At 35.5% G+C, this 22112-nt stretch overlaps 2 protein-coding genes across 11 annotated transcripts in view; one reads left to right on the forward strand and one right to left on the reverse strand.

Moving 5' to 3' along the window:
* Positions 1 to 22112, reverse strand: part of mcf2l2 (MCF.2 cell line derived transforming sequence-like 2) — a 423828-nt gene that overhangs the window by 153356 nt on the left and 248360 nt on the right. The gene's annotated exons all lie outside the window — the stretch shown is intronic.
* Positions 1 to 22112, forward strand: part of b3gnt5a (UDP-GlcNAc:betaGal beta-1,3-N-acetylglucosaminyltransferase 5a) — a 37672-nt gene that overhangs the window by 558 nt on the left and 15002 nt on the right. Inside the window, exon 1 of one of the 2 annotated variants that reach the window (XM_039759114.1) lies at positions 13 to 688. The exons of the other annotated variant lie outside the window; for it this stretch is intronic. The gene's annotated coding sequence lies outside the window, so the exon portion shown is untranslated. Of the gene's footprint in view, positions 1 to 12; positions 689 to 22112 lie in introns of those variants that run through there. 2 annotated transcript variants of the gene reach the window in all.

Raw genomic sequence — 22112 nt, forward strand, 5'->3', positions numbered from 1 at the left:
ATACATTCTCAAACAATCACAGTTTAATTATACATTTGGTTTCCTTTTTTCTATTTTTACATTAGTAAATATTAATGATATTATAAGAGACTGTTTTTTTTAGCCTGTCTTTGGTGTCTTCATTGAATGGTAGGGCAGCACCATTACATTCTCAGGTTTAATATCATCTGAATAATTTATACGCTGATTATTACCGTAGTCCGACTTCTAAAAGTAATAATCAAGGATTGCGCTAAAGCATTATAAATTATACATATTAGCTTTTAAAGTTGAACTTCTCGGGTGTTAACACGTATGTGACAAAACAGTCACCTTCTCAAGGATGTCTGTGCAGGAGTGACTTGACAGACGTGTTTTAAAACCTAATCCGGTTTGACTAGTCCGCCTCACGGTCTCTCTCTCTCTCTCTCTTACTCACTCACTCACTCACTCACTCACCCACCCACCCCATTCCTAATCGCCTCTAGTGTTGTAGACGTATTAATAGTGGAGACAGACGTTTAGTACAGTGGCTGGTCCTTTTCAAACTTTCCTTTTTTTTTTTTTTTTTTTATACTCTTACTACAAGAACTCGGTTGTTTATTCAGCAAATAAGTGGATCCTTTTTCGTACATAAAATCGTTTTCATTATTTTTTATTTAAAAAACTCACAATATTAAAACTTCCTGCACGGACATTGCCTTTTTTGGTAAGTAAAAGAATAATCGCAAATGTTCTACATTTATTTTTTAGAATGATTTTTGGGAGAAGATGTTGTAGTATCTTCCTTTCAAGAACTTGTAGGTATTGTATGGAGCTACAACAAGGGCTTGTCCTGCGTTTTCAAAAGGAAGTACTAAACGTTATTCAATGAGCTGGTCTAGAATATTACTTATCTTAACAGACTATTCGGGTGTATGTATACACGTAACTGATTCATATTCAAAATTATTATTTTTCATATACATATTTTAATATTAATTTTAAAATTAAATCCTACCGTGCAACCTTGATGTTTGTAAGTTCGTTAAAAAATGGAGGGGAGGCAGTTTATCATGTAAGTCCTAGTAATTGATAAATTGTACTTAAAAGATGGATGGATTTATATATGGCATCTTTGAAAACTTGAAGTAAATCATTCAGTCTTTATGTAAATACTGTAAGTTAATTAATCTTCTATGGAATGATTTGCCTAAATGTGGTACAGTATTTAGAAGTCTGTCAATAGCATTCTTTTTTCCTTCTGAAATGAAGCAGAGGCAACAGACTAAAAAGTTAACAAGCGGTTGGTAAAGTTTTCTCTTTTAAATTGTGTTTTTATTAGTGAAAGATGTAGACTTTTCAACCTTTGTCAGTCTTATATTAGTACCTTTATCTTTTCATGATATCTATTTTCATGGCTTTTATACTTAAATAATATTGTATTAAGACCATATATACAATGAAAGCATTTGGTAAACTGGTTAGTTTCCTTATGACAGTTTAAAAAAAAAAACAGGATGTGCACTTGCCAAAGAACACTGTTTCACAGATTATTACATGGAATTAGTATACTTGTGCATTTGTGTGCTAGTGTTTAAACATCTTCCATGGAAGATTTGTACACCATTGTTTTAGCCTAAATGACTGAGGTTGAATACTGAAAACTGTGAATACAGTAAATCAAAGTATGAGGTCAGAGAAGCTGCTGATATTATTATGCTGACAAAGCCTTAAATATACTACTCTTGGTTTCGGGGCCCAGAGTAAGCTATGTACATGCTGAAGAAAGTGAGAAGTACATCATGTCTATGGCCAGGTCAGTGTTGTTTATTTTTCTCCACTAGAGTAAAGAATGTAGTCCTCCTTTTTGTCCCCAGGTTTTGAACACATAGTGTTTAATGCAATTAGGCATAACTGGATAATAGAAAAATATTTTGTTTTGTCAGAATTGGTTCTATGACATGGTAGTTAGGGGTCCAGATGAACAGTGACAAAGCTGATGTGAAGTGGGATGCAATTCTCACTGGTGACACTAAAAAGTACTGTTATATGATAGTTAGCTTGTGGTGGTATCAAAGACGTTTCATTGGTAGATGAACAAAATGGCAGGAGAGAGAACTTAAGTACTCAAGAGTCTTTAGAGCTGGAAGGAGACTAGCAACTTAAACAAGTAACTATAATTCCTTGTCAGCGATTTAAAAAATACAGTTAAGTAAACAAAAAACCTTCATGTTTGAAGGGGAAGTACAAAGTTTGACCTTTAGGGGAAATACAAGGTGTGAAGCAAAGAGGTTTTTTTTTTGACATATAAGGGCATTTTATGTTAGAATGCCTAGTGTGTGGTTTGAGGGGTGATTAGGAGAAAATTATGTTATATTGTTTATTGTGTGTGTGTTTATATAGGTTTATAGGGTCAATACTGTCACATGTACAGATCACACTGACAATCTTCCTTGTTTATATTAATCAACATGCAACACACTGACACTCTCTGGCGCATTAATCACATGTAAACATAGTTGTATCCTTTTAGGGCTGGCACGGTGGCATAGGAATTAGCAGTACTGCTTTGACACTGGGTTTGAATCCTGTGCTTAGTCACTGTATTTGTGGAATCTCCAAGTTCTTCATGTGTTTGTGTGGATTTTTTCTAGGTATGCCAGCTTGTCTCCCTCGTTCCAATTGTGCATATTAGAGAAAACTATAAATTGGCTTTCTGTGAATGTGTATGTTTGAATGTGCCCTGCAAAGGACTAAACACACCATCTAATTTGGCTTCATGCCGTGTACTTTATGCTGTCGGCATAGGCACTGGGCCCTGTAAACCAAGATTGGAGGAAGCAGGTAAAGACAAAAAACACAAAGTACCTTTTTATCAACAGAGCACACCTTTGCAAGTCAAAGCACAGGATTAGATGTTAAAGCAACAAGTTACTAAACTGTTGTTCCACCCGTCCATGTCAAGATCATAACTATAAGCCCACTTTTCCTAGTTAGAAAAATTGTGGCACCGTGCCTAATTAGCAGCTGCTTGATGATGCTGAGCTATTTGGAGTCTGTTTTCCAGCACATTATTGTTGTAGGTAAATAGTTGCTGAGTAGTAAAGCACTGTTGAAATGGAGCAAACCACCTCCCATGTTTTTTGTACAGCTCTCAGCACATTCATTTTGTCTGCTACTTAAACCCTCTTTTTATGGCCTCATGCAGTGCATTTGCTGTGTTTGCTTTTATATTCATTCAAAAAGATTTGTAAACTTCCACCTCACTTGGTATATAGAGGACAACGTTTATTTATGTCATTACACTTAAGCTGCTAAACTATGGATCCTATATAGAAAAAATCAATTGCATTATAGGGGATTAGAGCAGCAGTTCATTTTTAAGCAATTTAATGTATTATTTTTTAGTAGATACACATTGAAACCATAGAAAGTGACAACAGATTCTCCCAAAGGACTGACTGTTAACTGCATTGAGTTAGAAATTGAGGCACAAAAGATGCAAAGCCAAGGATAGGGAAGGGAAAAGGCAGAGATCAAAAACAAAAAGATGAACATTTACCAAGTATAACAATGCCCAATACACTAACCAAATACAAAGTCTTGATTCCCAAGTAAGGTTTTTCGTTAACTAAATACAAACAGGAACCTTTAACTGTATCCAGAAACTTGAATAGGGAGAGTAGCAGGCTACTGTCTTATATAGGTGGAGTACAATGTCATAATTGGCATAATGACTACTGTAAATGTATGTATGTAAAAATACCCAAAATCCATAGTGCTTCCAAAAATCTATCAATTACTGAACCCACTTAAGCATAGCCATAGCCTGTGGCAGCACCACTAGGTACAAAGCAGGAATCAGTCTCAAATGGGTACACCAGCCCATCAAAAGGCACACTTGTTCATATATACACACTCATTCATATGTATATGTATACCAGTTTAGAGTTGCTAATTCACGTAACATGCTTGTCTTTTGAATGTGGGAAGAAAACTGTGGTACTTAAAGAAAAATCCATGAAAACACTAGGAGAATATTCAAACTACAAATACAAATAGCTTGGTCAGAATATGAACTAGGACTCTGGATCAATACTGAAAAGGCTACCTATTTTTATTGAGCTTTAAAGTGGCTAAATGTATATTTCAGACAGGCATAAAGCTTTAGCCCCTTTAAAACAGTATACATTTTCTAACGTGACCGTATTTATGAAAGGGAATTTTTTTTTTGACCAATGGTAGATGAATGTAAGCCATGCATTTTACATAGTAGTTCTAGTAACACAGGATAAGGAATGTATGTAAATCAGTTGTAATACTTGTTTTATGCTATGTGTGGCTACAGATGAGAAACCACGTATAAGAAACACACCTTAAAACGGGATGTCAGTCCATTGTGTATAAGCATATGCATTTGTCAATTTAGCCCAATACTATGATGTCTTTGGAGTCTACAATGAACTCAAAGTGAGCATTATGAGGACATACTTCACACAGAAGACACGCCCAACTGCATTTTAATCTAACACTCGAACTGTGTGTTTTTACACCACTTTTTTTCTTATTCCCAGGCTACAATATTGAATGCTGATTTACATATCTAATATTTATTTAATCCCTAGATAATCCCACTAACATTGCTGAGAACATTTTTGGCTACTATGATAAAAAATAATGAAGCCAGCAATATCTATTCGATGAATTGGCTTTTGTTACAACAAATATTATAAGAACATTTTAACAAATGTAATTGTAGTGGCAAGGGTAGCACATTGCCTCGTGATTAGCATTTCTGCCTCACAGCTTCTGGGAATGAGGTTAATTTCCTTGCTGAATGACCATCTGTGGAGATTTTGAGTATTCTACTGATTTTCTTGCCACATTCCAAAGGGTGATTGGCATCAGTAAATTGTTTGTCTGTGACTGGTGCCCTCTCCTGGATTGGTTCCTGCCTTGTCCATGACACTGCTGGTATGGGCTCTGGCTTTTATAACCCTGAAGTGTATTAGACAGGTTTAATAATGGGTAGATGGATGGACATCATAAACAGTCATGAGGATATAATTTGTTCTCTGGCTGTATGTTTCTGCTTACTTCCTTTTTTAATAATTAAGACGTAGGAATATTGGAAGAGTACAGAGTTTTTGTCACAATGTGAAACTTCCCCTTTGACAACATGGCTAGTGTGCTTAATTAGTTGTGTCATGCGAAAACTTTTTTTTCCTTTTTTTGGGAGTTGGTTTAGCAAGTAGTTATGAATCACATAGTGGGTACACATATTGAGTATTAGTGATTATGAGACTTAGGTTTAAGGCATTTGTAGTTTAAGGAATGAAGCTGGTATTGTTTGTGATATCTGAAACCACATCTAGGCAGTGCGTCTGGCTTTTCATAACAACCAAAACCTTAGGTTGTTAGGGAACTATAATTCACTGCTATTAGCAATGTATTGTTTGTATAACAGTTGACATAACTGACAATATCTAAAAAAATCACATATATTATTACTTTACACACTGGTTAAAACCTCCCTAGTGTGAATTTAAAAATGTTGGTGGAACAAAGAAATTGTTAGCATAATGTTATATGCTTAATTAGACAGTTAATTATAAGTTAATATATTCTTATTTAACTTTATACATTTTCACAGTGCTACAAAAATGCTTTCTGTCATGTTTATTATCTGTTAATACATTTTTTATTATTGTTAAACATTTTCATAGTGTAGAACAAACTGCCTTTCTACCAGTTTTTCCTTTTAATTAAACTTTGTGGAAGGCATAGTGAAGCTGTGAGTAGCATTGCTATCTATTCGAGTCCAGGGTGTCTTCAGTGTGAGGTTTGAATTTTCTTCCCATGTTGGTTTCTATCCATAATTCAAATATGCGCTTCTGGGTTGAGTAGTAAGTTAAATTTGGGCATGTGCCACTTAATACAGGGCTTGCAAGGCTCTAACATCCTGCATTTCTGACATGGAACAAAACATCTGTAAAATGAAAGGATGGATTTGCCTTATCCTTCAAACTTGCAACCATTTTTCCACTAGCTGTGCCCACTTTGTCCAAGCCAATGCCTTGGGGTCCTGCACCTTCCCTGATAGTATTAGATACAAGACAGGAACCAGTCCTTGGAACCTGTGGTAAATAATAAGGATCTGTACATTAGAAGTGCCATACTCCTATGCAAATAACATTAGCTTTGAAAGAGTTAAACAATTAATAATCTAATTTGCTCAAGATGTTAAATTTTAACAATTCATTTAGCTCAATGGCCTCTGTCAGATACTAGTAATCCATATATATAACTAGCAAAATACCCGCGCTTCACAGCGGAGAAGTAGTGTGTTGAAGAAGTAATTAAAAAGAAAAGGAAACATTTTGAAAATAACATAACATGATTGTCAATGTAATTGTTTTGTCACTGTTATGAGTGTTGCTGTCATATATATATATATATATATATATATATATATATATATATATATATATATATATATATATATATACACCCTTTGGGGTGCGAGCAGCTGTTGCTGGGGGTGCCAGAAGCCAGAATAAATGGGCAGGCTATTTCGTATCAGTGCAATACGCTGCTTGTTAAAACGGATGACTCCCGTTCTTACGTGCACTTAGTGCTGCGTGTGTATTATGAATTGTACCTGTTCAAGTTCTATTTAAATTTTAAATATAAGTAATTTTTATTTAGTTGACAGAAATATGTTTGGTAGGAATGTAAGTTAAATTTAGTCATAAATTTACAAATTTAAAGACTAAATTCAACTTCCATTCCTACCAAAGATATTACTGTCGACTAAATAGAACCTACTTATATCCAAATAGAACTTGAAAAGATATATTTTTTCGAATCTGATCGCACATTTTAGATCGAGTTGACGTGGACTACATCGAGCCCATGTGCTATTGTGTTGTCGCCTGCCTGCCTCAATAAGTCACCGTTGCTTCGCTCTTACTTTTTTAACGTTCATTTAATCATGGCAAGTCGCAAAAAAATTAGAAAATGGAAGGAGGATTACAGTATGGCTTTACCAAAACAATTATTGATGGCGAATAAAGTATCCATTATTCGTAAAGCTTCAATTGGTGATCTGTTTTTCTGCGTTAACCTCATATTTTTTTATACTTCTTCTCAAACCAAGGGGGTACGAAATTGGGATCGTCCGTCACAGAGGGTGCGAGTGTAAAATGAATCCGGAAGCGCATATATATATATATATATATATATATACTAGCAGAATACCAGGCAGCGGAGAAGTAGTGTGTTAAAGAAGTTATGAAAAGAAAAGCAAACATTTTAAAAATAACGTAAGATGATTGTTAATGTAATTGTTTTGTCATTGATATGAGTGTTGTTGTCATATCTATCTATTATATATATATATATATATATATATATATATATATATATATATATATAAAATAGCTAGCGATTGGTAGCGAGAAGTAAAAAGAAAAGGAAACATTTTAATAATAACGTAACATGATTGACAATGTAATTGTTTTGTAATTGTTATGAGTGTTGCTATATATATATATATATATATATATATATATATATATATATATATATATATATATATACACACACACAGACACATATATAAACATATGTATACATATAAACATATATATATATATATATATATATATATATATATATATATATATACACACACATCTATACATACTGTATATACAACATATACATATCTACATATATACTGTATATACACATATATATACAAATCTACATATATATATATCTACATATATATATTAGGTGGGACTCGATTAAAAAATTAATCCAATTAATTAGAGGCTGTGTAAGAATTAATCTTGATTAATCGTATGTAATCGCACACGTAAATTTGCCCCAAATCGCAAATGGTTTTTTTTATTTAAAACGGTTTTAGTGGGCTTACAGAATCAAATAATAGACATGGACATGAATATTGTAAACTGAAGCTGTTTTAATTTCTGAAAAAAGCTTTTAAACTGCATTTGAAATCAAAACAGAAACAAAAATATCATCCCTGGTTAAAATTGGGCAGACTTAAAAATAAAGTGGTAGTTTAAGTACTTTAAGTACATTTTCAGAATAGTATTGTCTTTAAATAATAATAACCAAAATTTCACCATAAAGTGCAGTTTTTCTTCTTAAAAAAATAAGTCAGAAACATAACAGGTAATTTGACCAGCTTACTCTTTAAACTCTGAGTAACATTAGCCAAAATTATTTTGTACATTAGGCTAAAACAGTGTGATCATTAAACATTTTGTAATTAGATGTATTTAGAATTACTATCGGTCACGGAAGTCCAATGATCCCCAGTAAGAGCCACAAAGTCCGCTTTCTGTAATGCATCTAATTTTGCTTGCTTGTCAGTGTGCACAAAACCATGCTTTTATCAAGGCTTCGCTCGGGTAGTCGAAATGATCAGTCATAGGAACGCGCTTTATTCCGACTCTAACATTTTTGTAGCTGTGATGTGTGCATCAGTGTAATGGATGTACCAGGAAATCATGCATTGACAAAAGTTCCCGTTTGCTTGGAATTGAAAGTGTGATTAAATGCGTTATTTTTTAACGCGTTATGGAGTACATGCATCGAAGCTTCTGAACTGTGCTTGTGCTAAGAAAGGGAAAATTTTAAAAATAACGTAACATGATTCTGCGTTAACCTAATATTTTTTCATACGTCCCAAACCAAGGAGATGGGAAGGTAAAATGAATCGGGTAGCGGGCGTACATAGGCAGTACATCCCCTCTCGGGAATCGAACCTTGAATGTCGGCGTTAGAGGCCAAGACTCTACAATTGCGCCACCGCTTGTCTATGCTAAAGTATGTATTGTAGATCGGGCTATAGATATACATTTATATATATACACCCGTGTATCGCAGTGGAGAAGTAGAAGTTATGAAAAAGAAAAGGGAACATTTTAAAAATAACGTAACATGATTGTCAATATACAGTAATTGTTTTGTGAGTGTTATTGAATGTTGCTGTCATCAAGGATTTGATTATCATTATTTCTTTCAATCAGGCTCGTATTTGTAGGATGTGTTCAAGTTACATTCCGTGTTTGTCAATCGTTGTAAAGATAAGAGGTTTCATTCATCGATTAGTTCCTTACTGCATCAATAAACAGCTCGTCTTCCTCTTTATCTGAGACGTGACAAACTGCATGCACGTTTTTTTTTTTTACGCTGTCTTCCTTTAGCAGGACATTCACTTTTTCCACCGTGTGCTTTGTTTCCGCAGTAGCTGCACTTATGAATATGATTGTATGTATAAGACGCTTCATATTTTTTTGCTGCCTTCTCAATTGTGTAATTCGGTTTTTGTTCAGCACTCTTTGGAACTGTTGCTTTTTGTCTGCGCATTGCGTCAGTTCACGTGAGCCGCTTGGTGTTCTTGCATCGAAGGTTCCTAGCTGTACTGGTGCCATCTCGTGTAATGTCAGCTAAGACCCGGCACTTATCTTCTTCTGCATAAGCGCAGTCCTTCACCCGTGAACATTTACCGGCAGTGTTTGTATTGGATTGCCACTTATGGACGGCCAAAGCCCGTCCTCCAGCTCTAACTTAGGGCAAGCAAGACAGAGAGACACGCCTGCCAACTCACAGAGCCCCGCATACCAACTCTAAGACCATGGGATACGCACGACAGGGCCCCGCCCACCATCTCTAATCCAGCAATAATTAGCAAACAAACAAAGATAAGCTGCAGATGAGAATCTGAGTGAGCGAGACGAGTGTCAGTCTGTAAGAGATCAGTGAGGTTGTGGAGAGCTTTAAATGTTAAGAGCGGTATTTAGTATTGTATTCTGTAGTTAACAGGGAGCCAGTGAAGTTGAGAGAGAATAGGTGTAGTATGTTCAGTGGATTTAGAACAGCAGGTTATTATCCTGGCAGCAGAATTTTGAATAAATTGTAAGCGATGGATACGTTTTTGTGGGATGACAGATAGAATACCATTACAGTAATCTATACATGAGGTGACTCGGGCATTAACCAATACTTTAGTACTGTGTTGCGTAAGAACAGGACAGTCTAGAAATGTTTTTGGAGATGGAAGAAAGCAGTCCGAGAAATGTTACTTATACAGGAGGAATTATTTAATAATAATAATATCATTATTTATTTAATAATTGCCATTATTAGTGTATAATTGGATATAAATAATTGCATTTAAACGATTCCGCCAAAATCTCTTGTTGTATGTAAACGATACTGTTTAAAATGTTATTGTTTTTTCATCAGAAAACCTGGTTTCCACGTCTACCTGTATTAGTTTAAATGACACTTTTACCACTCGCAATAGGGCGGACGCGCTGACTTCTCGTGTTGACTGGGTGACAACACAGTGAATGCGGCGTCTATCTATATACAGTATGTCTATGTTTTCCATAGCCTGCTACAGGAAGGTACTCTCTCGACCATTGGCATTGGTTTCACTCCTTGGTATTTTCGTTATACTACGACGGTGGTTTCCTAAGCCTTTGTTATACTGAATTCCTTTCTCACCATTTTCCGTTCCTATTCTTACACCGGGCTTCGGCTAGTAGTTATTTAAAACATTTCAGAATAACATTATGGGAAGAATAACTAAGCAACCTATATAAATATTTAACTAGTTTTTGATTTTTCTAAAGAAAATGCATGTGAGAGGTTGGTGCAAGCTATCCATTAAACATGATTTTATACCTCCATTTTGTGTGAATAATAATAACCATATACTATATATATATACTGTATATAACAGCTAAAAAATCCTGTTTTCACATCTAACTACAAGATGCTGAATGTTCAGTTTGACTTGTTTACTTGCAGCAAAGCCACATCTTTTTAAGTCAGGAATTTATTGTACAAATGAGCAGTTCAGTGGTATCTCCAATTTAATCATAAAATGTGTTTACAGACTAGACACATGTTCATACATTCTCAAACCAGCTTAATTCCATTTAAGATCTTGGGAGACTTGAGTTTAGCCTGAAAGCATGGGGCACAAGGCAGGAAACAAAATGAATGCGGTGCTATTCTACTGTGGATCACATGTACATTCACACCCATACTCAGTCACACAGGGGCCAAATTACAGTTCTTGGTCCACCTACCATGTACTGTATGTCTTAGGAGATAAGGCAGGAATGAGGTGTGGAGAGTGTGCAAGCTCATTATAGATTGCAACAATACACAGGACTTGAACCAAAGACACAGGATGCTTAAGACAGCAGTGGAAACGAAATGTCGCCACATTGTACTACTGTGCCATTGAAGCAAAAAAAAAAAAAAAAACTTGATTTGACAAAGACTGATGGAGGTTTAGAATGCTGTGTTTTGCTGTTAAGTTCCACATATGAAGCAGAAAGATAAGAATCGTGCATGTTATTTAGACTATATGTAATTTCTTTTAATACCTTAAATAATATATAATAAATGATAATATACATGATCTGAAAGTATTCTTGCAGCAGTATTAAGGGAAAATATAAAATAGTAATGGGCAATACAATCATGTCTCAATGGAATGCACTGCTATCTTACAAGTTCAGCTCAGATCTTATGTATGATCGCTGTCTGTGTGGTCTACATGGGTTCTGTTTGCCAGTGTGTTTTTTGTCTTGATATTGCAGTGTGTTTTAGGTGTAATGGTAAACTGAAACTAATTTGAGCACTTGTGAGTTAAAAGTGTGCATATGTGCATGAGTTTGCACTTTCATGGATTGAATTTTTTGAATGTAGTTCTGTAATCCTCGACTGCCTTAGTGGTCACTTAGCATGTCTTGGTGATGACTCTTTTTTGTCAGATGCACCTCATCTCCTTGTAATGTACCACCCAACACTTTTTTACCGCCCTGCTGTTTTCTGTCAGATTTTTGATAGGCTGACTAACTGCTAAAACAGTCCTTGTTATGGTCAATGGCTACTGTGTTCAGGCTCATGGGGTAAGGATATAGAGGAAGGCACAAAGCTGAAGTAACATCTTTCAAGGTAAACTAATCCATGATTAAAGCTGCACAGAATGTTTCTCAGACAAATGACTATGACCATTCACAAACACTTCTAAAAAATGTGAAATTTCAAAAATTTGTACGGTGAACGATATTAAAGATATTGCAAAAATATTTAATTTTCCCCACAAATTTCCTTGAAGAATAGATGTGCCATATGTCAACAAAACTGAGAAGGACATGATGACTGTAGGTTTTTTTTTTTCTTTTTTTTATGCAATATATACACACACACACCTAAAAAGGCTTGTGTGCTTTAACAGCAAATTCATACAATATTTTGTATTAATATTTTCATATTAAATATGAATAAAAATAATGTCTTTTTGTCTTGCTTTGTATATCATAGTGTAACGATCTGGGAAAGAAATTGCCACTCTGCAGTATGTTCTAAATAGTTAAAAGAAAAAAAAAACCGGGGCAGGCAGAGACACAACTGCCACTCTTAATAAAACAGCCTCTGGGGTGCAGGGGAGGAGGGACTTTTTAAAAAAAAAAAAAAAAAAAGGAAGAGTGTGTTTTAAGAGTGTTTGTTGTTTGTCCTGACTACATTGTTTTCGGCCTGCTGAAGTCAGAAGAATAAAATGAATAAAAACTATTGATTATTTTTTTTTTTTTGATAATTACCACCACTTGCCTGAGAGATTCATTTGCCCGTCTGGGAAGGGATATTACAATATTTTAAATAAAAAAAAAAAAACATATAACATAATAGTGTACCTTTTAAATGCTAGATAAAATCATTAAACAAACGTTTCGTTAATAAACCAGGGTACAAATATATTGTAATCTAATCTCTTTAATTCATATAGACCTGGACTCCTATTTTTTCCCAGCAATTTACATTTTGAGGATAAAGAAACTGTCCCATGGCTAGTTAACAGCACCCAAAATACACAGACAGCATGAGAAAAATGCTTGACACACTAAAAACTTGTTTAAAACATGGATGAGGACAGTCACTCTGTGATTATGTCAGCAAAACATAAAAACATTCACTTTTAAATAAAATAAGCATAACTGCTTAAACCTCCTGTCAAATATGAATGTCCATATCCTGTTAACAAAATAGAATTACAATACAAAAAACAGAGAAAGTCTGCTTTTCTAGCAATAATAAGAGTGCATTAATTAGAGTGAGAGTTCCAGAAATTGTGTATTTGAGCATAAAGAAACACGACTACAAATAAACTAAATGAATGTGAAGCGCTAGGAATAGAGTTCAGTACATGTCCACCAACTGACCAAGAGTACTGAGTAAGTATTCAAAAACATGAAAGTTAATTTACTTCATTGAGTGCACACAGTATAACGATATCCACTGTATATTCAAATACAGAATATTCACATTCTTCAAGTTACATAATAGTTGCCACCCTCAAAAGGACTTCATATCACCAAAAAAAAAAAAAAATGTAGTGATGTGTGTTATATTTCCCATAAAGTAATGGCCAATTAGAACCTTTGCAGGGAATGTGCTTATTTTGCATTTATGCCCCAAGTACTTTACTGTAACTGAATGTAGTGTATTGTTTTGGCTCTTCTATAAAAACAAAGTACACAACCCCCTTTGTTTCACAAACAGTTCAGCATAATAGAGTTTTCTTGCTTCTGCTCTAAAGAACCTATGCATGTAGCAGCTTCACATTAAGCATGTGTTATTTATCCATTAAGCATTAAGTACACTGTAGGTTCTGGTAGCAGAATCTTAACCATATGGTTTCTATTACTAGACCTTCAAAATACAGCTAACGTTTGCATTTGGACATGGTCAAGGCTTTAAACATCTTAGATAAACTTAGAATATTCTTCACCAGCTTTACTGGTCCTGAATATATTATACTAGCCAACCCGCGGCGTACCATACGCCACATAATCAGGCCGGTTTTTTAATAATTTTTAAGCACAGGGAGAAAATTAACATTTGAAAAATCGGTAATGTAATAAACCAGCAAGAAAAGCAACATTGTAACAATGCACGGAATGAACCAACACACAATCGTCCGTGCGGCGCTCCGCTGCGGAGGGTGGAACAGAAGGACAGGAGAAGGACGTCCACTCGCTCCCTCCGTCATGCTAGTCTGCTGATTTCTCGTCCAGTATGCACTGCCTGCTCATATGCCCACCTCCAACTCGTCACTTGAGTCATTGTCATCTTTGTACAGTCCAGATGCAGCTGTGACTCACATAGACTTTTCACTGCTCTGTGCGGTTTTGGCTACCTTTCCATTTATAATCCACCAAGATACCTGACCACGGTAGTGGCGAGGTGGGAGGGGGGTGTGTACAAAGTGCAGGAGCATCTAAGAAGACACATGTTTGTCGCGGATGCGAATTGCTGTATGTAGCGTGTAAAACAGTTTGCTATGGTGCACACGGTCATGCGTCGTAACCAAAAACTCGTTTTTTAAAGACTGCTCACTTCATTGTGTTTTAACCTCAGTTGTAAAGGAATGTTTTAACACACGTTTACACGCTGCATATGGCGATTCACCTCCGCGAGAAACATGCCTCTATTAACAGTCAACGTGTGGGAGGGGGGTGTGTACAAAGGGTAGGGACGAAAACAGTGGGAGCATATGAGTTGCACTTAGTGGGAATTCCACGGTTTGCAGCCCGAATGGGGTTCAACGGCTTACCCACGCCTAGACACACGCTCAATCTCATGCATAATTATTTATTGAATGCTAAACACTTCTGGAAAGACTCAGTTGTCTAAAACAGGTTGGTGTGAGAATACAACAGTAAGTGAATGAAAAGATGAAACTCTGGAGAGAGCAAAATACAACAGAATAGTGAACCCGCGGCATAACAAACGCTGCATAATTATTTATTGATGGTTGAACACTTCTGGAAAGACACAGTTGTCTAAAAAGGGAGCGTTTGAGGATACAACAGAAAGTGAATGAAAAGATGGAACTCTGGAGAGAGCAACATATAATTATCTGTGAGTGAAGAAGACGCATGTTTGTCGCGGATGCAAATTGCTGTATGTAGCGTGTAAAACAGTTTGCTATGGTGCACAAGGTTGTGCGTCGTAACCGAAAAGTCGGTTTTTAAAGACTGCTTACTTTATTGTGTTTTAACCTCAGTTGTAAAGGATTGTTTTAAGGATTCCATGGGATACCCCTCGCAAACCGTTTCACACGCTGCATATGGCGACTCATCTCTGTGAGAAACATGCCTCTATGAACAGTCAAGGTGGCTTGGAAGTACATGAGGCCTCCACGACAGACGAATATAAATGACGCTGTTCTTTGTGTCGTCGCGTCCGAATTCGTGGGCTTTGCTCTGCGAGTTGTCGTCGTATCCAATGGTCTTGGAGCTGGTGGGCGTGGCTCCTCCCTGCGTCCGCCATAGGTGTCTGTCTTGTCGGCGGCTTAGTGAATCCACTCCCCTTCCGGCGTGTTTTCCATGGGTGTCTTGCCTTAGTGAATTATATATATATATATATATATATATATATAGATGTGAATCTACAATTATAATGCATGGGTCGAACTCCCTTATGCAGTTTATTTTAGCACCTTTTAATGAGCCTGGTTTGCATAATTGATGCTGGTTTTGGAAACTTCTACTTGTCCATTTTCTGCAAACCTTCAAAACAGTAATATATAAAGATTATCAGTTAGAAACCTGGGATGAAAAGTAATTTTTTAATATTAAGTGTTTTCATTTGTGAAGCTATTGGAAAAAATAATTATTTGTACTTGGTGATTCTAAATTGGCTCTAGTGTGTGCTTGGTGTGTTTGTGTGTGTGTCCTGCGGTGGGTTGGCACCCTGCCTGGGATTGGTTCCTGCCTTGTGCCCTGTGTTGGATGGGATTGGCTCCAGCAGACCCTGCGTTTAGATTCAGCGGGTTGGAAAATGGATGGATGGATTATTTGTACTACTATCTCTACAAAGAGAAACTCTTAAAGCTTTTTAGTGCCTGTCTGATCCCATCTCAAGTTTGAAAAGTATCAGTAATAATGATGCAATGTGAAGTGTGCTTAAGTAAGAAGCTGTTTTAAAAAATTCATTACTTTTATGTAATGGTCAGATGCTGGCACTCTAATTACTTTGAGAATCATATTAATCAACAATGATTCTAAATGTTTGCATTGTCCTCGGCTGTTTCTTTCTTATCCTGTTATTTGCTGAAGTTATTTACTGTTCTGTTACAGCATGCAAATACAGCAGAATCAAACAATGATTTTTCACTATGATTGATCAACAGAAGCATTTATACTGTGGGTTCTAATATGACTGTAGCAACAATTTTAAAAGTTAAATGATAGTTGACTCCTTTTCTCACTAATACAATCATACTGAAAAAAGTTATAGAAAGGTATTTTTTTTTTGGCTTTTTTTAAATTGTGATCAACCAGAACATAGCTGTTAATCTTTATAACACATATAAAGTCCAAGAACCATAGTATCTAAAATCAAAATCACATAAAACTTTGCTCTAAACTTGAAGGGTGGGACTGGGCAAGGAGAGAGCAAAAGGATACTCTGCCTGTGCATTGCTTAAAGTATTCTCCCTCTATGGGCCGGTTTATACTTCACACTCGGAACACGTACACGCACGCATCATGGCTGCCACACATTCCCAGCATTCATTTCACGCGTCCTCTGAAATTAACGCGTGTGCTAGTTGTAGTACCAGCAAAAAGTTGGGGAGCACATTGTGATCAAGTTGGAACGTGACATCGGAGTCTCTGTTTACTATCTACGTGTGACAGAAAGCCACTTTGCGGATCCTACAGGATCAATGTGCATGCTAAAGTGTTTGATGAATGGTTCAATGTGGTGAAGCAAAATGCCGATATACAAATGCATTCGTGGTGCTTTTATATTCAAGCGTTGCATATTCCCCAACATAATGACACACAATACATTTTAAAAGTCTCACATACCATCTTCTTTTTTTTTTTTTTGTGCACCTTCACAACAGCATCAGAATGTACGGCAGTGCATTTGAGCCAAAGACAAAACAAATTAAAGACATAGTGGAAAGGTCTATTTTGTGATTAAAGTGCAAATTTCGTCTTTAATCTCAAAATGTCCACTTTAATCTCATAGATTATTTTGTCATTAAAGTAGACCGTCGTAAATGTCATCTTAAAACTGACCCAGTTAATTGTAACATGCAATGGGGTTTCTGGGGTTCTGGGGTTTCCTCCTGACCTGACAGCAGTGGCAAGCAGCAATTGCCACACAGAACACCTTAAATTTATGATATTCCAGCTCTCTGCATATTTAGAATACTTAGATTTATACTTGATATCACTTTCATGATGAAATGCATTAAAGCATGTATGTTACATTTTACAGATAAGTCATTAACTTAATTTAAATAATGAATACTGTTAAAGATTAAACATATGGGGGGCGGCAGAGTGGTAGCGCTGTTGCCTTGCAGGTAGTCACATCCCTGGTGTTCCCTGCCTGGAGTTGGCATCTTTTCCTGGTGGGTTTCCACAGTGTGCTCTGGTTCCTTCCAAAGACATGAAGGTTTAGGGGATTTGGTGACGCTAAAATGACGCTAGTGCATGTGTATGCTTATGTTCACCTTGTAATGAGCTGATGCCATGTCCAAGGATTGTTTCTGTCTCGCGCCTGATGCTTGCTGGAATGGGCGCATCTCTGGATTGATGCTTGCAATCATTAAACATTGTTTTCAAAGATATTGTGGCAAGGTGTCCTCGGAATTTAATGGATGTTTCAGGCAATTCACAACACAGCGAATCCAAACATTTTCTCACTGTGATGATATCTCGCATTGCTACCTGTTGGAATCTTTTACATAAAGTACGAGCGCAAGTATAAACAGTATAACACTTGCATCCACTGGAGCACACGTCACGTCGCGTGAAGTATAAACCCGGCCTTAGCCCATGTCTTAGAAATTGTAATATAACATGGAAACGTGGGCACCTTTCCAAACAGTGGTGACTTTTCTAAGCAGTCCTATCAGGAGAAATTAAAAAATTAACATTTTAATTTTTAAAAAGTCATTGAAGTGCCTTCTAGTGAGTAGTAGGGTTACTTTCAGACCTGCACCTAATGCTACTTGAAAAGCATTGGATTTCCTGTAACTATGAATTAGTTTAAATGAGTAGTGTATTATATGGGGGATAAATAAGTTGTTTGTTTGAAAATGTCAAGTTCATAGTTCTTTTGCAAGAACAAGTCTGTAAAACCATCTACATAACTACATTTAAGCAGGAAGAACCAGAATACCTCATTCAGATAGGGCACACAAAATTTATTTTATTTTTTCCAATGGTAAAGTTCTTGTTTTTAGTAGATGAGACCCCTTTTTCTTTTGACGCCTTCAGTTTTTTTTCTTCTGTCTTTTTTTTAAATGGGTTTTAAATGTATAGAATGGTATATTTTACATGCTTGCTTGCACTAGCAAGTGACATCAATGATATTATTGTTTAAGAGGTACAGCTAAGGTGCTGTTCACTTTGCAAGTTTATTAAATATATAATTTTTGAGATTCCACAGCAACCATTACTCATTGTGTCTCCAAGCATTATAAGGCATAGCCTTTTTCAGGGTAATCATTTTTGCTCACACAAAAGAAATTGATCTACTTTTCACGTAAGCCCGGTACTTTTGGTTGCTTATTTTCATTTGTGAGCCATGAAGAAGTATTACAGAGTGAGAAAATCAAGGACGGACTTTAAACATTACATTTCATTTTTAAAATATTTTCTGACTGCTTTGTGGGTACAATATGAGCAATTTGTACCTTCTTGTTGCAAGGTGTCAATCTTTGAAGTGGCACCTGCAAGCATAACTCGCACACATCACTTGGAAGGTAAAATTTATTTGCAGAAATTTATCAGCTTACTTTCTTTGAATGGAATTAAACTGTGACAGCATTTTAGAACATTTTGTAAATGTATAACTTTTAAATCTTTTTTAATTTCAGTATTAGACATGGAACTGTAATGGGAAATAATTGTACTGATTGCATGCTCCATTGAAGTTTTCAAGACACAGTAGCTATTGTAGTCTCATGTCTAATAGAAATGTGTTGATTTTCATTTGTTCATTTTACTGAATTACAAATGAAAATAAAATCTTTTTTTTTAATTCAATGGTCTTGTACCTCTCATTCTGTCAGCTTTTCCTTGCTCTGAATACTTCATGCAAAAAAAACTAATACACAATGAACACACATACAGGTGTAAGTGGAACCAAATTAATTTTAAATTGGTTAAAAAAGAAGTAACTAAGTAACTGTAAACGAGTTGCTAAAACAATGAATATATGTAAATAATGAATAAGCACCTGTGCATTAAGTGCTATAATTGTAATAGAAAATTGTGAAAGCTTATAGCCGGGCTAACTAATTATGAAAAAAAAGTGGTTTCTAGATGTGAAACTGCCTAAAAAAATATCAAGAATTTAGCGTGTGACCCCTGAAATAGGTAAATGATATTTTTACTGGTTAACATTGAATATGTCTTCTTGCTGTTGGCCAAAACCAATTTAGTTTTTCTTAAATGGATAACTCTTCATTATGGACTTTATTTGTGAATGTTTATAAACTGTTTAATTGCATTTAATAACCTTATCACTTTAAATCACTAATAAATATACTTTTATATGACATGGGCAGACACTTAAGTTCTAGATCGAAAATCATGTACTCTCTCTTTTGTTATTGTTTTGTGTTAATTTTATACTTTAATTTGACTGGGATCCCTTGCAGTACAGATTCCTGTATTGTGTCTGATACTCCCAGAGTAGGCTGTGCTTCCTTGTCATGCTATAATGGAAAAGACTGATTTGGAAAATTAATGGATAAGGTTGTAATTTATAATGTTCAGCAGTGATTATTATTGGCTTCCAGTTGACTCCTCAACTAAACTGGACAGAAATGCAACCACAATTGTATTTGGGCAAGAAATATTTTTAATCTTGTTGGCATTGGTCATGGCTTGTGGAACTGAAAGTATCTGACACCTGAGCTGCTTTAACTTGTCATTGTGCAACAGAAGTATGTGGTTTTAATTAAGACCATGCTTTTATGTGAATTCCTTACAGGCACTTTTAGCTCCACCCCACTTGGCAAAAAGTGATGTTTCTTTTTGTCATCATGCTAAAGCTATATATTGAACTGTAATTGAATGTATAATTAGGGAGTGGACAATGTTTGAGCCATGCAGTCACCTCTAACATGTACATCTTTAGGATATGGGATGAAATGCATGTGAATCCGTGAAAAGTTGATTTTTCTGAATCTATACAGTCAGTGTCTGGTTTAGAGTGGGAACACATGACTGAAAAGTTGTTGCAAATAATATACAGTATATTTAGACGAAGCCACCTATACATTACTGAAGACAGTTGTATAGCATCAGGAATCACTTGTACAGATGAAGTAATGTACAACTATAAACTACTCTAAGTCTGGATGGTTTAGGATGTGAATTATCCTGTTACATTTCTGGAAGACTGTGATATTATTACCACATTCTTGAGGCAAGAATTTTACACTCATACATAATGATTTCATGATAAGTGTAGTATACAGTAAGTAGCATATTTTAATTTTTTCTCTTCAGCTTTTCATATGCACAGAAATACAAAATACATTTTTATTTATATGGTACCTCACATTTATAGAAAGATAAAAAACCTTAAATAACATTTACAGTCTTTAGCAGAACTATGATAACCGCAGGTGTAAATACAATAAGCAATATACAGATTCAATTTATTTTGTATGGTTTAGCCATTAAGCACTTATTCTTTGAAAATGTAAATTACCTAAATTTAGTAATCCAGACCTGTACTAGAAGCTGTGCTTTGCAGCATTTTACTGTGAATGATTAAAATGGAACGTTAGCACAATGATGAACAGTTTTGGGTTTTGGTTTGCCTTTATAATTAATTGTATATAGCCATTTGCTAGCAAGCACAGAAATAATATTAATATCTATACAGAAAAATATCACTCATTATATTCTTGTTATGTATATTTGCCATTTTTAATCAGTTATACACACAAAGCTATTTCTTATTTTATATATGCTGTTGCTCCTTTTAATTAACATCATTCCAAGGTGCATTACAAGTACAGAGCTTTGTCATAATTTGATTATATATACTGTATTTTTTAAAACTGGAATGCAGACAGGTTTTTTAAGGGTCATAAAACAATGATTCGGTGGCATGGATTGACCTTCTAAACCACCATAAATTATGTGTATAATCATTTCTGTTTAAATTGTACCTTTATTCTCCAACTCCCAAAGGTGAGCCAAATGAGAAATCCATTGCAAACTTACTAAATGTAAATATATTTATTAATTACAAAAGAAAAAAATATGACTGAAATGAGGAAGGAAGTTTCTAGATTTCAAGACCGTTACAATAACAGATTAATCATCCTTTTCCACTGTTTGAATAATATCCAAATGATGTATGTTAGGAAGTAATTATTTTTGTTTGAGTTTGAGATATTACACTAAAGTATTCAAATACAGTGGTGTGAAAAACTATTTGCCCCCTTCCTGATTTCTTATTCTTTTGCATGTTTGTCACACAAAATGTTTCTGATCATCAAACACATTTAACCATTAGTCAAATATAACACAAGTAAACACAAAATGCAGTTTTTAAATGATGGTTTTATTATTTAGGGAGAAAAAATCCAAACCTACATAGCCCTGTGTGAAAAAGTAATTGCCCCCTGAACCTAATAACTGGTTGGGCCAGCAATAACTGCAATCAAGCGTTTGCGATAACTTGCAATGAGTCTTTTACAGCGCTCTGGAGGAATTTTGGCCCACTCATCTTTGCAGAATTGTTGTAATTCAGCTTTATTTGAGGGTTTTCTAGCATGAACCGCCTTTTTAAGGTCATGCCATAGCATCTCAATTGGATTCAGGTCAGGACTTTGACTAGGCCACTCCAAAGTCTTCATTTTGTTTTTCTTCAGCCATTCAGAGGTGGATTTGCTGGTGTGTTTTGGGTCATTGTCCTGTTGCAGCACCCAAGATCGCTTCAGCTTGAGTTGACGAACAGATGGCCGGACATTCTCCTTTAGGATTTTTTGGTAGACAGTAGAATTCATGGTTCCATCTATCACAGCAACCTTCCAGGTC

This window comes from Polypterus senegalus, chromosome 1 (genome assembly GCF_016835505.1).
Source record: "Polypterus senegalus isolate Bchr_013 chromosome 1, ASM1683550v1, whole genome shotgun sequence".
In the NCBI taxonomy this organism is placed as follows: domain Eukaryota; kingdom Metazoa; phylum Chordata; class Cladistia; order Polypteriformes; family Polypteridae; genus Polypterus; species Polypterus senegalus.